This window comes from Argiope bruennichi, chromosome 9 (genome assembly GCF_947563725.1).
Source record: "Argiope bruennichi chromosome 9, qqArgBrue1.1, whole genome shotgun sequence".
Classification (NCBI taxonomy): domain Eukaryota; kingdom Metazoa; phylum Arthropoda; class Arachnida; order Araneae; family Araneidae; genus Argiope; species Argiope bruennichi.
This window is the reverse complement of record NC_079159.1, coordinates 122,863,236-122,880,487: the sequence shown is the minus strand read 5'-3', so window position 1 is coordinate 122,880,487 and position 17,252 is coordinate 122,863,236. Positions and strand designations below refer to the sequence as shown.

General features: G+C 31.5%; 1 protein-coding gene across 1 annotated transcript in view; it reads right to left on the bottom strand.

The window, feature by feature from the left end:
• Positions 1 to 16,656, bottom strand: part of LOC129983985 (cadherin-99C-like) — a 103,448-nt gene extending 86,792 nt beyond the window's left edge. The window contains exon 1 of the mRNA XM_056093723.1: positions 16,504 to 16,656. The gene's annotated coding sequence lies outside the window, so the exon portion shown is untranslated. The remainder of the gene's footprint in view (positions 1 to 16,503) is intronic.
• Between the last annotated feature and the right edge of the window lie 596 nt (positions 16,657 to 17,252).

Here is a 17,252-nt window from a genome sequence, read left to right as displayed (position 1 = left end):
AGTATCTGATCACAAACTCTGCAGATCCAGTCTAAAAAATCCAAAAACAAATAAAGCAAAAAATAAATAAAAATTCAAATTATTAGAAAAATTACTTAGGTAAAGCATCGCAATTAGAACGCGCAAATACTGCAACATCTAAAAAGAAACAAATTACATATAATTTATTTCTAAAGATTATAATGTATAAAAACAAGAAGAAAAAATGGAAATGAAAACGGAAAATAAATAATGAAAAAAAAAAAAAAAAGAAAGAAAATGAATTGCAAATCTTCGGGCCCGAATTCAAACTAGGGATTTTTTTTTCTTGTGGAGTGCCTGACAGTCGTCTGAAAATTAAGCCTTTGTGAGAGGACCTTGGTTTATTTTAATTTAGTTATATTAACATCCCGTTTTAAAAGGACACTAGTGCTATTTTGGGACCGACTTCATAATTTTGAACCGGATGTAAATTCCAGGTGACGAGGACTCCTTTCCAAATGAGGACATTTGGCCTCGACGGGTTTAACGTGCACCGGACCCGTTTATTTCGATACAATCGAACCTCGAACTTGAAACCCTCCGTTTCCTAAGTCGAGGCCAAGCGTCCTTCAAGTTACCACCAGGCACCGCAACCCCAGGGGAATTTTGAATTAAGCTCTAAAATTAACATTTTGAAGTCCCTATGAGAAAAAAAAATCCTTGGATTGAAAATCCCTGTTCGAAGATCTTCGAGAAGGATTCATTTTTTTCATTATTCATTTTCATTCCCATTTTTTTTTCTTCTTATTTTAATACACTATCTTTTACCTTTAGAAATAAATTAGTAATATCTTATCTTTAGAAATAAATTGCATCTAACCTCTTGTTTTCAGGTGTTGCAGAATCAGCGCTCACTAACTGGGATGTTTTATCTAAGTAATTTTAATAGTGGGAGGGAAAAGGTTTATTAGGATTGGCAAAGTATTCTACATATCAGTATTAAATCCAAAACAGCAATTAATCAATTATGTTAACTAATTGCTATCTCAAAATTTTCCTTTATAGAAAACCGAGAATTTTCTGTAATTCAATCCAGATACGAATTGAATTAGAACAATAGGAATTCAGCTATTCGATCAAAAATTTTCTGCACTTCTATCAAATTTCATTCCAGAATTTTCAGCTGCTTTTGAGATACATTTAATCTTGCTTGCTTGCCGTCTGAAAAGAACCACCCCATTATTAGTCCAGTCGATTTTCATGACAGTATCAAAACATGAAAAAAGAATTTATTAATTTTTGTTGGCTTGATCATTCAAGAGAAGTCACAGCCGAATATTAGTTCAGATAAGGAAGGGGGAAACAAAAAGCTATGAATTTAAGAGGTAAAATTTAATAGAAAAGTTGTAAGTATCTATAAAATAAGTCGGGAGCCAATTTAAAAATAATGGAAATTCGGAGGTATATTTTTAATATGAAAAAAATGTTTTTGAATTCCACTTAGCTACGTAACAGAAAGGAATATCAGATAGAAACTTCAATCATCATGCTCATTATTTTTCGAAAAATTCATCACTGACGAAACAACATCACCTCCAAACACTTTTCTACCCGTCTGCATTTCCCGATCGAGAAGTATCTTTAAAGTATCATTTAGTTCATAGATATCATCAAAAAACTGCATTACCTGCTTAATAATAAGAACGCTAATTTTTCAGAATTTTTTATCAGAATGTTGATTTAAAATCGTGGACTAATTTCATGAGGAAAAGTTGATCTAGAGAAAAAAAAAAAAAAAAAAAAGATTGATAAGCATAATCGTAAAACCTAAAAGTAATAATTAATTACTTCCAAGTTTTAGGAAATTACGAGGTCCGTCCCAAAACAAAAACTTTATTAACTCAATCACCTAATTAGCTAACTTGAACATAACTTTCAATTCACATAATCAGTTTTGAGAAGATACCCTTCTTTCTCCAATTGCAAAGACGTTCTTTTTGTTGTTGTTGTTTTTGATGACTATATTTCATGTTTATTCATAATTCAGGTGATTAAATAAATGAACTAATAAAGGATTAAACAATGTTAAATGAATATTTAATCTTTACTCAATTTATCAAAATTTGATAACAAATATAAAAAGCACAAAAAAATTGATTAATCTTTCTAAAAAATAACAGAAAAAAAATGTTTATAAATTTTTCTATCAAGTAAAAAGTGAGACAAGAGAAATTTTTACTGCATCAAAACTCAAAAAGTTATATTTTTAAAATTTAATATCAGCAGCCATACTAAACAAAACTTCACTAGTCATATTATTTTAAATCAGACTTCCATTTAAGAAGTTAAGATAAAACAAATTGTTATTTGATTTTAAAAAAACTTGGAAAAATATACTCAGTTTATCATGTTCGTGATAGGGGTGTTCAAACGAAAAGATACAGAACGTCATAAAATCCAAACCGGTTGAAATTTGAATATTCCACTTTGGCATAACGTAGTGCGACATCTGGGAAAGCCCGCATATGACGCAGGAAAGGAATAGGCAGTTGTGCGATACTCATGAAATTCCTCGAGAACGGAAAAACCATTAGCAGTGATTTGTACCGCGAGACAGCCCGTAACCTACGCACTCCATCAAGAGCAAATAGCCCGAGTTGCTCATGGAAGAAGTGATTCAGCTCCCCGATAATATTCGCCCACAGGTCTCCTAGGTGTTATAAAGTGTAAGGCCAAGTTCAAGAAGGAGCTGCTTGAACATCCACCCTACAGCCCTGACATGTCACCCTACGAGTTCCATCTTTTTTGTCCGCTACAAAAACAGCTCAAAGAGAAGCGCTTCAACGAGCTAGGACACAACGGAGGACAGGCTCTTGTCACAGACACAGGGATTCTGGAAATCTTTCGCCTAGTGTACCTCAGATCTCTGCTGAATAAACACACCGACTCTACCTACAGTCTCCTTTTGCACCCCTTCATTTGAATACATCTAACATTATTTACTATATTTCTCAACAGTTCATAAAGAGAGTATGCAAAATTTACCCATTTCCATTTAAAAAATTATTTACAGAACAAAAAAGAAAGTTACAAGCTACAAAGCAAGTCATTCAAACTATGGAATCATCGATTAAGTTTGTCTTCAAACGTTTACTTATCAAGCAGCATTCTTCTGATTTTTTTCTCCATCGTTCTGAGTATTTATTACTGCTATTAAATCAAAAACGAATTTTTAATAGAATTTAAAATTTTACTGAAGCCATCTAAAATTCTGTGGGGGGGGGGACCGTACAAATTTATCATCTACACATGTTTTATCTATTCACAGAATAAGTTGATTTAATCATCTAACACATTTTCAATTGAGAGATTTAGATTTGCTCCGGTGATAATAATAATAATAATAATAAAAAGTCAAAATTCTTACAAGCAAAAAAACACATGAAAGTTTTCAGGAGCTAATTCTCAAATAGAATAAAAATGATAAAGAAAAAAAGAATGATAAAAGGGGGGGGGGAGGTCATTTTTAAACATTGCAAATATATGAAAATTTAAAGATGACATAGAGAGAAAAAAGGATGTCTAAAGATATGAAAAATAATAAAATCTAATAAAAATTTCTATCCTTTCATTTGTTAAGTATGAGACATCACGCAAAAGCTCCAAATATGTCTTCTTTCAGAGCGAAATAGGAAACGCTCTAAAACGAGGAATATCTGTCTCTCCTTCGATTGGCCAAATTTTATACAAACAATTTTCAGTATCATAATTTTACAATCCGAATTAAAAATAATATTTAATAGTATTATAATTCTACAATCCGAATTAAAAAGGAGAAGAAATATTTACCTCGATTTTTATTTTTGTCTCCTAAGGAAAGCGTTAGGCAATACTTCACTTTTTCAATAATTTCAACATTAACGGATCCATGAGTATTCCAGAGAGGCTGCGCAAACCATGATCAAGATTCCGTTATCGATGGTGTAAATTCGAGTTCTTGATGTTATTGCATTTGAGGTTCATAACGGAGTACAATTTTCAAAATGAATAATTAAAGCAAATACTGAAATAGGCGTTATAAATATAAGCTGGTTTAAATATTTTAGATTATGTTTAATTCTTAGAATAATTTCATCTTTCGTTAAAGAAACACTAGCCGCCTTTGGTTTATCCGTCCAGTTTATTGACTTTTTAAACTATTAAATTAATAATATGAGATACGTTTCTTTAAAAACATTTCATCTTTAATTTTAGGAGCCTGAAACACATGAATTTAATTAAAACAGTTTGCTGAAATTTACGAAGTGAAAATCCTGCATCCAACCCTACTCAAGAGGTATACTCCATGCGTTTTGATTACGCATTTCATTTATTTTTCATAAATAGCATATTTCTACACAACCCCTAAATCCATAGCCGCTAACTAGTTTCATTTTCATATGGTTATGCAGGCGAGAGATTAATTGTACAAGAGGGTTGAAATCCCTAGGAATGAGTGGTACGCAAATGTATCCGCCTGTGAGCACAAGTAAAAAGAAATTGATTAACAATGACTCTCGCCATGCCAAAATCGGCGTGATCTGTCGGAAGCCATTTCTCTCGGAAAGGGCCCACGCGGCCTTTGTGAGTCAGTCCGGGAGGAACGACTGGAGCGGCCTACAACTTTCGCTGGCCGACGCCTTTTCCGCCATTCTGATCCCACGTCTCAGGTACCGTAACTCTGAACAAGGACATATGGTACAGGGGGTTATCAACCTTTGTACGTGTTGGATTTCTTCAGCAAGAATTAAAAATATTACGTAGCATCATAAAAGTATTTGTGAATAGAATATTGCTCCGTAAATGGAATATTCACAATAAAAAATATAAAATAAAGATATATAAGATAAATTATAATATGAAATAAAACATTTTAAAATCGTGTTTTATTAACTTCATTGTATGGTTAAGCTCCGAAACAAATTTAAACTCTTTACCAATTATAATTAATTTTATCAATTGCATATTTTTCTACTTTCTCATATACAAAGAATAAAGTATTGCAATCGTCGAAAAATTCGAACTCCAGAATTCGACAAATCTCCATGTTTAAGATCTTCCCTGAACTCGAAAAACACATTTTTGGAGAATGTCTTTCTGCCTGTGACAAAGAAAGCTCAGAAAAGCTTTGATCTAGAGGTATGAAATTTGGAATAAGGTCTATACATCAAATTTGCAGATTTCTATCAAATTTTGAGCAAAATCTGTTCAAAGAAAGTCTGTCTGTACGGCTGTCCGAATACAGGTTAACAATAACTGCAAAACGAGGAAAAGAGTCAAATTTTAATTTCGTTCGGCAGGAGAAAAAACTTGCAAAACACAAATTCGAATTTCGGATATTATTAATTCTATACCAGAGATTAATCGCCATAAAACTCGCCAAGGATCGTACGACAGATTCAATAAAAATGCCGAATCCAAGCCAAATCTTAACATACAGTAACTATTGTGAGCTAATGCTATGCAAGAGGATAAGTCTTTTATTAGGGAGTATGTGACAAAACTTTGGGAGACCATTGATTGCCGCTGTTTCAAGATTAGAATACTCGGCAATTTTCAGCTTCTGTTGCTCACAGGCGATGATGAAATATGTAGCTTTCATGCATTGAAGTAAAATCTTTAAAATTAAAAATTATTATTTCATTTTTGTACTCCAACCTGAATTTATCTTCAGTATTATAATTTTTTCGTAATGGTGTAGAAAATATGTTGGAATTAAAACCGAACCTCGTGGAATACTTTCGTCTGTGTTTGCTATAATAAATAAATTATTAATAATAAAGAGATTAATTAAATCGATCCAACAGAAATTTATAAAATCAAGAATTTTTTTTAATTCTTAGTATTATTACATTAGTATTTTAAGTAATTAGATCCTGAAAATCATAGGCATCTCTGTGATTTAATTTATTTTTCCCAAGAGGATTTTTTTTATTATTATTTTTAATAATTCAAATAAAATTTCCCAGTTCCACAAAATTTAGAATGAAATTAATTTGGCTTAAGGAAATTATCCTGATTTTTTTTTCATGTAAGTATTTGTTCCATACATTATATAACTAAATTGTATTGACTTTTTTTTGTGGAATGAAGGACAAATTGCAATATATGGTAGTATCACGTCATTGTTTTGGCATTTTACTGTTTTATTTCAAGTTCGATCTTTTTTATAACTGTAATAATATTGAATTTATACAATTACAAATTTCCAGGGGTTCTTTATCTGGGAATTCTTCATAAACGTTTTTGCAAACAATAGAAAAATGACTTATCAGACCTATTATTATTATTAAAAATATTGTATGTATTTTATGGTAGTATGTATAATGTTGATTTCTAATATGTAGGATAAATAAGCCATTTCCATTCTGTGAAAAATTGTAAAAAAAAAAAAAAAAAAAAAAATTGTTAGAAACTTTCATGCAAGCAGGAAGTCTCTTAAGTCTTGTCTGTTTTTGATTTCGAAGGTGAAATTCTTACATTTATTCCCACTCACTTGTGTGTGTGTATTCTTTTCAGTTTTTCAAAGTCTAAAATTATCGCCTAATCACCTAATTCAATGCTTAATATTAAAGAGTGCAAACTTTAAAGTTAACGAATGTAACAGTCTTTCGTGAGGCTTCTATGTCAAGTGCAAAACACACCTAAATTAAAAACGTTCTTTGAATAAGGAAAGGTTCATTTGGAAGGTTCTTTGATTACGGAAAGGTTCATTTGGAGGGTTCTTTGATTAAGGAAAGGTTCATTTGGAAGGTTCTTTGATTCAGGAAATGTTCTCTTTTCTCTTCTTGGCACATTGCGTCATTGTTATACTGGTCAATTTTGGGAAGGGATAAAGAGAATTTTCTTTAATCCTGAGTTTAGTTTGGTTAATTTGATTTAATTATATTAACGTCCCATTTAAAAGAACGCTGCGTCTACTTTGGAATGGGCCTAGTAATCTTGAACCGCGGTCAGATAACGAGTACGACATCTGAGTTGGCCCCTCCCTCTCCAAACTTCCACACCATACCAGGCGTGAATTTAATTAAAACATGAAAATGAATCTTAAAACATTAAATCGAATATACACATATCAGAAAATCTACAGAGAAAAGCAACAACACTCAAATACAAATAGTAACAAAAAAAAATTATATGCACGATTCATTTTTATCTATAGGAATTCTATAGGTAACTACGACTGGATTCCTTTTACACTAAAGCTAAGTATTATTTTCTTGCAATGCTTCAACTTTTTTAAAATAACGAAACACTTTACTCCCAATTCTTGTCATCAAAAGAAGTTGATATCCAATTAGTATAAAAATAGATGCTAGGTATATATCGTGAGAAGTCCTGCAGAGTGAAACTTCGCTAAAAGCATTTGAGAATGATCCAGTGTAATCCTTAGAGTGTAAAAACTTTTGTTTTCAGTAACGGATTTCCAGATTGTAAAAATTATAGCATCGCATATGTTTTCACTTAATTTTGGAGACAACGGAATTAGAATGTTTTTTATATCATATTTTTCTCTTAAACGCAATTTATTTATTCCTCAGAGCAGCGACCATCCCCCTTGGCGTGCCTAACCTGGCTTTAAACACTACTGACCATTCAACACTTCCTGACATAAATGCTGAAGTTCGAAAATCAAGCCAAGGAGCATGAAACATCCACTAAAGCAGGTGGTTATCTGAAACAACCGGTCTCTGCCCCAACGGCTGGGAATTTTGCCCCTTCCCATCCCAGCGGATCACTTCCGGATCATCATTTCGGTCCCTTCCGGAAATGGAGACAATAGTCATCTCGTTAAAAAAATAAACAGGTAGCCTTGCGCCGGCGCATCACGATGAAACAGTTAGTTCCTCATCGATGTAGCGCGTTCTTCTCTGATAAAACTGGCTAATGATTCTGTTCTTTAGGACAAGGTTCGCAAACAGGCTCAACACTGTTTAACATAATACACTCCTTTCCGTTACTTTGCAGCATTACATAAGAATGAATTTGTAGGAAACAGTTTCTTACAAAAAACAAAGGGGGGGGGGGAGACCTGTCTGAAAAAATCGGATATTATAATCCAGCAGAAAATTAATTGTATTTACCCTTTGGGTACATTTGACGTATCAGAACGTTTACATTTTTTTTTTTTTTTTTTTTTTTTTTTTGTAATTCAGATTAGCTTAAGTTATCTCAATATCATGCAGCAATATATATATATATATATATATATATATATATATATATATATATATATATATATTGAATAATAAGAAATAAATGAATTCTTACGTAAAAGCTACTGCCTTCACATGTTCAAAAAATAAAATGCGCTTCAAATACAAAAGTCGTTTCAAATAAGTGTGTAATCAGAGGGTTAAGGAATTATAAAAAGGACTATAAAAATACTATATAAGGATTGTGGAAAGGTTATTAGAGTAGGTTATCATTTCGCCTCATCCAATACTTCTAAATACATGCTTAAAATCAACTGAAAAGATTTGAATATCAGAATTGATTTTATATATATCAGAAGAAATGTCCTTTTGTTATAAATTTATGACAAATGGAAACAAATGTCATATAAAACAGTAATCAATATCATCTTTTCTCCCGGAAGATGTAAATGGTCATTTAAATGGGCTAAACAACAACCAGAGTGAGCTACTGATGCTGAAAATTTTAAGTTTTTACTCGGAAAGGGAAGCATTACTGTACATACAATTCTTGGCAAGAATTAAGTAATATTGTAAGAATAAATAATTAGAGATCATTGGCTTGAACTTGCCAAGAAAAAATTCTAAGAAAGTTAATTCTAATACAAAGTGGTTTATCGTATTTTGGTCTGATAATTTTCGTACTAAGAAATCTCTGACCATCGACCTCTGAAATTATAAACCTTCAATCATCAATCAACCCTCAGGCATCATGACAATCCCAAAATGTTGTTACAAAAAAACCTTCAAACTTTAATTAAAAAAGCGGAGTCTAAACGAGAACACAGAAAAACCGATTTTTAAAAAAATAAATAGTAAATCAACTCTTTTATAAGAGCAGAATTCTATTTATTATTAAATCATAATTGTGCGCGTAGTCTTCCAATCAACAGCATTTTCACATGTTGATTTGTTTCCGGTCACCCAATTCCGCGGATAAACGAGTTTTCACTGTATGTATAATATTATCACCCGTTTGCTCCATTCCTCAATGAACCTGAATTAGCTGTCGCAGAAAAAGCTAATACTGAATAAGTCCGAAATACGGTTGATGAAAAACAAGCAATATAGTTTTGAAAAGATTTTATTGATATATATTAATGCATTACCAATATGTGGAATAAAAGCGAGCCCTTCAAGTATGCGTTTGGTAGGCATTCAAGTGCACTGCAACCTATGTCTTGTTACACGCATTTTTCTGTAGACGCCTCCAGCACATTATGATAATCGAATTGGAAAATGAACGCATTTTTGAATCTATGGAGTCTAAACTTATTTATTCCCGTTTCGAATAAGCAAAAATGACAGTGTATAATATGATTTTCTGAGCAGAGGTATGAAGCAGACACGAGAACTCTCAAGACCAACCTGCCCCCCTCTTCTTCCTGCATTTAAGGAAGAGAGCCGCACTTCTTTTCCGTTGACCTTCATTCGCGCTAACCCGTCGGGTCAGTACTGACCTGCATTGGCGATCCGAATTAAAACCAGCGACAACAGGATTTATTAAAAAATAAAAGAGGGCTTTTTTTTGCGTTTGACACGAGGAAATTATTTTGCATATAAACGCGAATTATTTGTACACGCTCACTGTTGTGAAAAATATGAAGAGTGGGTGGGCATTCTCTTATGATTCTTCAGCATGCTGTGTTTTTCGAAAAACTTTCTTTCAATAATTGTTGCTGTTATATCATTTCCCTCCCTCCTCTCTAATATTTCTTTCACCTGAAAATAGACAGAAGGTGAGAAAAATTTCGAAAAGTCCCACCTAACAATATTTTGTGCTGATGTTATCGGATGAAAACATCTTTAAACGGCCATATTTTGAAGCTCAGAAAGCTAAACGATTTTGTTAAAAAAAAAAAGAAATGGCAACTAACTCTCAAAAACCTAATTATTAATAATGAGAAGGTCTTGATTTTATCGTTACAAACAAGAAATTTCAGAGAAAGAAAATATCAACAATCTTGGAACGAGAATTAAGTAGCAAATTTACTTCAAGAACATAACAGGCAAGACACAAGTTATCGAAAACAAAACGACAGAGAAACATTCAAAACTAGATGCCTTCATTCGATGCATGCGCACATTTTGTACGGTGATCATAAGCCCTTTTGTGGCATTTTCTGCATCAGCCAGTGTTGTCTGCAGATAAATGGTTTTCAAATCTGTCGATGGGTGAGCACTCCAGAGCGATGTAAGAAATAAATCTATTCATAAAGAACTCCATCCATTGCAGCAAAATTTCTTTTCTCACAGTAAATAACAGAAGGTGGAACGCACACGCATCACATATTTTCATTAGAGAGTGGTGGCTTACGTATCACAGCTACGAACTTTCTTACAATGCGCAGTAATCTATTTCACATTATTTAACTTTTATTTTTAGTCAATAAAAATAAGTTTTAATAATGGCTGAAGGTCATCGTATGCCGGACGTGACTCGCCTTCTCCGATCACCTGAACCTGTGGTTTGACCGAAATATGCTCACTCTTGAGTAAAACAATTAGCATTGGAAGCCACCGATCTCGGAATGCAGAGAAGGATTCTCTTCGCAGAAGATTTACGAGTCCCCCCCCCCTCGTCAGATTTCTCAAGTAAAGCTCAAAGACATCCTTTTGGGTCTCGACTTTTATCTCTTCTCTTGGTCTTTCAGTAAAGAAAAAAGATTATTTTTGAGCCATTACGCAGGAAAATAAGGGTTTCTCATGCACTTCGGGAAATTTATTTTTTAAAATTAAGATTTATTTAATAAAATTGTGAAGCGTTAAAATTTAAAATAGATTCAAACTCCGTTTTATTTTGAAAATTTAATGTTATTTATATAGTAGGGGTAGCTCGTACATATATGTATATAGTAATGTCATAGTGCAAAAAACTATAAATCTAGTTCTTGAAAAAATGAAAAGTAACATTGTAAAATATATTTAAAAATATTAACGCAATAATGTTAGAAATAGACATATTGCCAGAAAGCTCCTAAACGTGAGATGCGACGTACATGATTATTGATCCATATTGTTCCCTTAAGAGTTTTACAAAATTTTTATTTGAACTTCAATTAAAAACTAGTCGAAATTTTAGCATTTTTTTTTCTCAAAAACTTAGGTGATGTCATTGTTAAAAAGGCAATTCATATATATATATTTTAATATTCAAATATAAACTTTTTAGATATACTTATTTATTTGCTGGAGCAATATGTACTTCATACAGTTTTTCTCTACTTAATAAAATTTTCAAAATATCTTTAGTATATTTTACAGCAATACCTTTTGTTGTTTTAGCCACTGCATTTCTATGCACGCATGTTTTGATAGATTTTTTGTGCACTTTATCGTTGCTGTTTAAGAGAGAATAAACTTTAAAGATAAAATTAAAAGATTACATTATAAACATTATCATGCAAAGATGCTTCAGACTAGAGGGCCGATTTTCCTTTAATTACTTATTTTATTAAAATTAGAGATAAAATCACCCAGAAATAAAAATCGCATAAATGAAAAGCCCTTTTCTTAAATTTTAAAATCTTTTTAAAAGTTTTAGTTGTTTGCTTTTTAGCATTGCATTTGAGAAATGTATCCGGGATAGTGGATTAGACCGATAGGGCACTCTGTGGAATGGATCCATTCAACTGCTGGCCTATGCAGATGATATAGATATTATTAGAAGGTCAGAAAGGGTAATGAGAGAGGTATTTCCGGCTTTGGAAACTTCTGCCACAAATATGAGCCTTACCATCAACGAAGATAAAACCAAATGTATGGAATTCCCACCCTCAACTATAAATCACAGTGTTCCTCTGTGTATTAACGGTCATACCTTCGAAAAAGTCGATTATTTCAAATACCTTGGCACAATGATTAATGACAGCAATGAACTCAGAGCAGAAACTGATAACAGAATAAAAATGGCTAATAAAGGTTTCTTTGTACTGAAAAAGCAACTAAGATCCAATTTAATGAGTCGAAAAACTAAACTAAGAATTTATAAGATTCGTATTATGCCTGTTCTGCTCTATGCAAGTGAAACTTGGACTTTTAACTTAGACACTCAGCTTTCTCTGAACATGTTCGAGAGAAAGATCCTTAGAAGTATCTTTGGCCTAGTACTGGAGAGAAGATGTTGGCGAACTAGATTCAGTTTTTAATTATACAAACTGTATAGGCAACCACAGATAACGCTGATTATCATGAGCAATAAGTTAAGATGACTTGGCTATATCTGGAGAAACCCTAAAATCAGCGCCCTCAAAATATCCATTTTTTAAAATCCTATGAGATCCCGGACCAGTGGAAGACCTCCAATTAGATGTCTGGATGATGAGGAAATAGACCTAAATGTTCTGAGGATAAAGAACTGGAAGACAGTTGCGGAGGATGGAAAGTGCGCGTGGTTGAAGCAGCAAAGGTCTGCAAGGGATTGTTGTGCTCATGAAGAAGAAGAAGAAAAAGTTTTAGAAAGACAAGATGTTCTCAGGTTACTGACGAAAAATGCTAACGCTATTAATAATTTTATGTAAAAAAAAAAAAAAAAAAATGAAATATTCTTTCTTAATGAGCGTTTGCAATCTAGGAAGTAAATTTGTGCTTAATTTGATTCCAGTGAGAGATTTTGAGCATTTTTTTCATCCTATTTGCTTCAGTTCATAGACTGAATGGTAACCTGTAAACATTATCATATTGAAAGTAAATCTGCCAAAATTTTCAATTTAAAAAAGGAACCCTAATAAATGCCGCATGGAACTGCTTTACAGTTATTTCTCTGAGCTGCCTTCCGCTATTTCTACAGCGCCGACGTAACAAGCGAGAAGTGAGTAATTCATGCAAAGTTTAAACACCTATTACAGCATACACTGTTTCATTTTGCGTTGGAATACGCGAAAAAGCAAACAGGGCAAACCACTAGTGATTTCGCAATCCTCGTTTGAGTCCTTGACATCTTTTACGGAATTCCAGCCCACGGTCAAAATCATGCGCATTCCTGCTGTCCTCGCGCTGTTCCTTCCTCCAGACTACTTAATAGTCAGCTCAATAGCAATCATCCATTTTCTTCAAAGTAGCTGCTCCGTTAACTTTTCTTCTGGAGACCAAAATCACGGAAGTTCTATTCTGTGATGAAAATCGAATCCCAACCATAGAATTACAGCATGCAATCATTTCGAAAATCCGAACGTGAAACGAAAATGAGGTGCTTTTTAATAATCTTTAATGAAAATGTATCTCTTTTAATAAGATTTGAAGAGAGGAATACACATATCACTATTAAAATTTCCGAACTATATAATGCACACAGGCACAATGGCAGATTTAGTCAGTTTGCGATGCAAATGAGGATCCATTTAATTTCAAAATTTTTTAAATGAATCAACATCTAACGTTTCTTTACTTAGTTTTTTTTATTTTAGTAATTGTGCGAAAATATCTGTGTTTTAATTTTAATAAATAGATATGTATCACAAAAAAAATGATCTAAGTAATAAAATTCTTGAAAAATGAACACGAATTATTAATTAATGATTATTATTAATTTTTCCTATTTACAAATAAAAGCATTTAATTATTATGATACAATATAGAAAATGAATACATTTTAAACAAATCAAATATTAAAAGCTATTTTACAGGACATGTCAAGATGAATGTGGCATAACCAATCGTTAATATTCCATATATTACAAAATGGTTAAATAATTATACTTTAGTTTATTTAATATTGATTTTAATAATTATTTAAAATACGCATTTATTTTTGATATTTCATAGTTAATAGTATAATTTTTTTTTATGTATTTAGCATCTAACCTTACAGTATTTGTCAACTGATATTTCTTCGTCCTCTCTCCCATTAGCGCTAATAATTAATTAGGAATCTTCCCCTGCTGATGGAGAGAACTCGGAAGAAATCTCAACCCTGACAAATGTAGAGTAAAATTAACTTCGTAGTACTAACAAATCCCTCAAAGACCACAATAACAAGTGCATTGTTTAGAAATATTTGTTTCTTTCAAGCATTATAGATTTTTTTTTGATGCAAACATTTTGCACTGACTATTTTCAGATTGGTTTTACAGGACTGATTTTATAATATTTAGCAAGAAAATTATCGAAATTTGAGGCATCAGAAAATGTTACAGCAAAGTTTAATGTTCAATTGCCAATATTATATTTTCCATGAAAATTATTTAAGGTATTTGTGTACAGCCTGTCGAATACAAATATCGTATGTACTTAACTGCCCGCACATTATTGGGACTTTTTTTTAAATGTATAATATGCATAAATCAAATTGGTGACAATAAATAAATAAATTTTTAAATGTTAAATTTTGTTTTCCAAATATGTGCTTCAAAATTGTATAGAAAAAAAATCGTCATATTTCTGAATAAAAAAGTAACAACTGTAAGCGGAAATGGTTATCAAAACAGTCGACTGTATTAGTTTCCAAAACATACAGGCGTGACCAGTTTTGACTACATGTTCTAGCTTTTGTGTGGAAGTATTAAAGAAAATCGAGAAGAGTTCATGTTGTTTTAGATGTCATTTACGCGAGGCTAAATCACCATAACCTCGTTTTAATTCCAATCAAAAATCAGGTTTCATAAATGAATGTTTCGTTCTCGTGAAGTCAGCAATTTAAGAACAACAATGCAGCACATTCCATTAAACTATATCTCCTGGATTCGCATCTTTAAAAATCGGCATAAAAATTCATAAACTCACACAAGCTAATAACCATCTTTGATCATTGATTTAAATGGAAATACATACTTTAAAAAAGAAGCGAAACACTATCAGCGATCACAATAAATTGCCTTTCATATTCTTCAAATCTATTTTAATTCTATAAAAAACAGCGCTGCGGTATTTTTCTTTTGATCAGTTCCTAATCATATTGTGGAATTAAACATTGGAGAAAGAAGAATATGTAGGAAAATGTGATACATTTCAGAAAAGAAAAGATAGATAAATTGACAATTTACAGTTCTTTTTCAAACAACAAGGGATCAACAACTGCTTGATTGATCAAGGATTTTGGGATTAGTAAGCAATCCATGACACCAAAATAAAACTGAATTTAATAAATAAATGTAACAAATATTATTATTAACTTTATACAATGCAGACAAGGTTCCTATAAAAATTGTTTTAAAAAACGGAAAGATAAAAAAAAATCAGATTTAAATATTTTAATAAGATTGCGTCGTGCCTTTGAATACTTTGGATAACTTAAATGCTAAGGACTTCTTTTTTAACTTCCTTCATTTTGTTTAATTTAATTCATGTTAGTAAAAATCGAATTTTGTAACCGATTTTTCACTCCTCTCCTGATGCGAGTTTTTAAATTACGTACATTTATGTGGCGCTACTTTAAAACAACATGCAGAAAAAAGAATTGATTTCAAGATTTCATAATATTAAAAATTCGAAAATAATTAAAACGAAAAAAAAAAAAAGACCCTACTTTCTAGTACACAAAAAGAAATTTGTTTTTACTAGCTATCATTCGTTTATTATTCCAAATTATTATTATCATTGAAAATAGAGAAAATTAAAGATGTTATTTTTAACAAATGTAACTTCCTGTTTCATCACAGTTTAAAGAATATACATAAAGCCTGTTTTTTAGAATTTTCGGTTTATCACAAGAAAAAAAATCGAAAAGAAATTATTGCTATTTAAAAGATTTTGAGAAGTATTAATGTATTGATTTCAAGATGAAATCAACCAATATGTTCAAGATACTTTCCTTCGATATTCTTATTCGTAATCAGCTATTTTTGTAAATACAAAAAAAAAAAAAAAAAAAAAAAAAAAAACATCAACAGAATAGTTGAAAAATTACTAAACAGGTTTTTTTTATTTCGTGTACATAAAAAAATAAGAACATTTTCTTCCATAAACATGATGTCAGAGCAATAAAAATATTTTAAACAATTTTAATTCATTTCATATGTATAGAATGAAAACTCGTTGCGAGTTAAATATTAAAAAAATGTCAATTATATAAAAAAAGAAGTATTGTTTTATCCTCACAAAAATTTTTTTAAATTGAAGTAGAAAAAAATCATCATGGATAAATAATGAGGATAAAAAAACTATTTAATAGAGATAATAAAAGTACATTTTTATATTTAATAACAGATAATATACTCTGTGTCAAAATCATGCGCTTTCTTTTTTCTTTTCAATAAACATCGCCGAGGCTTTGAATATTTAAATGGCAAAATACTACTAAAAATAAAAAAATAGATTCATGTAGCCACAAAATGATTTATTGGTTAAAATTACCTTAAGAATAATTCCTTACCTGCTCCAATATTACCACCGATTTAAAAATCCATTCAATTCTTCACAAATGAAGCACCAAACTCTTAGAAAATTCCAATAAACACGCACTTAAGTCCACTCAATGAAATGAATCCGAGGAAAACCACTGAACAACCATTCCGTTGCCCTTCCAATCGAGTTTGAAACTGTGTCTATCGTTGCTGCCCTGACAGCGGCACACTCTTTTCCCCTCATTACGATTTTCCCTAAAAAATTCCCTGTTCAGAACAAAAGCAACCGGTTAGAGGGTCACAGAGTTTCTATTTCTGGGAGGGAATTGTTTTATTTCACATTGAACACAATAACAATAAAATATTTAAATTGTCGGCAAGCGCCTTTTGCTTTCGGTTGTGATTGTGATAAAAAAACTTTTTACTGATTCATTCTTCAGAAAGCTCTCCAAAATAATTATAAAAAATATTTTTTTTTAGTTCGTTGTTTAACTTACCATCTCTTATGAGCCAGCAATAATATATATTTTTTTATCCTCAAATTTTCCTCAAAGCTTTCCTTTTCCTTATCCTCAAACTTTTTAATTCCACCTTTAATAAAATTTTTTTAAATCATTCATGTTTAATATGTTTTTTTATAGGAAACGCTCAAGAAGTACTTTTTGCATTGCCTCTGGGATGCCAACAGATTGCGAAAAAGTATGCTTATTACTGAACTTATCCCTGAATAATCTGTTTCATTCCATATTATACGGGAAAAAAATATTGTTGTAAGTTG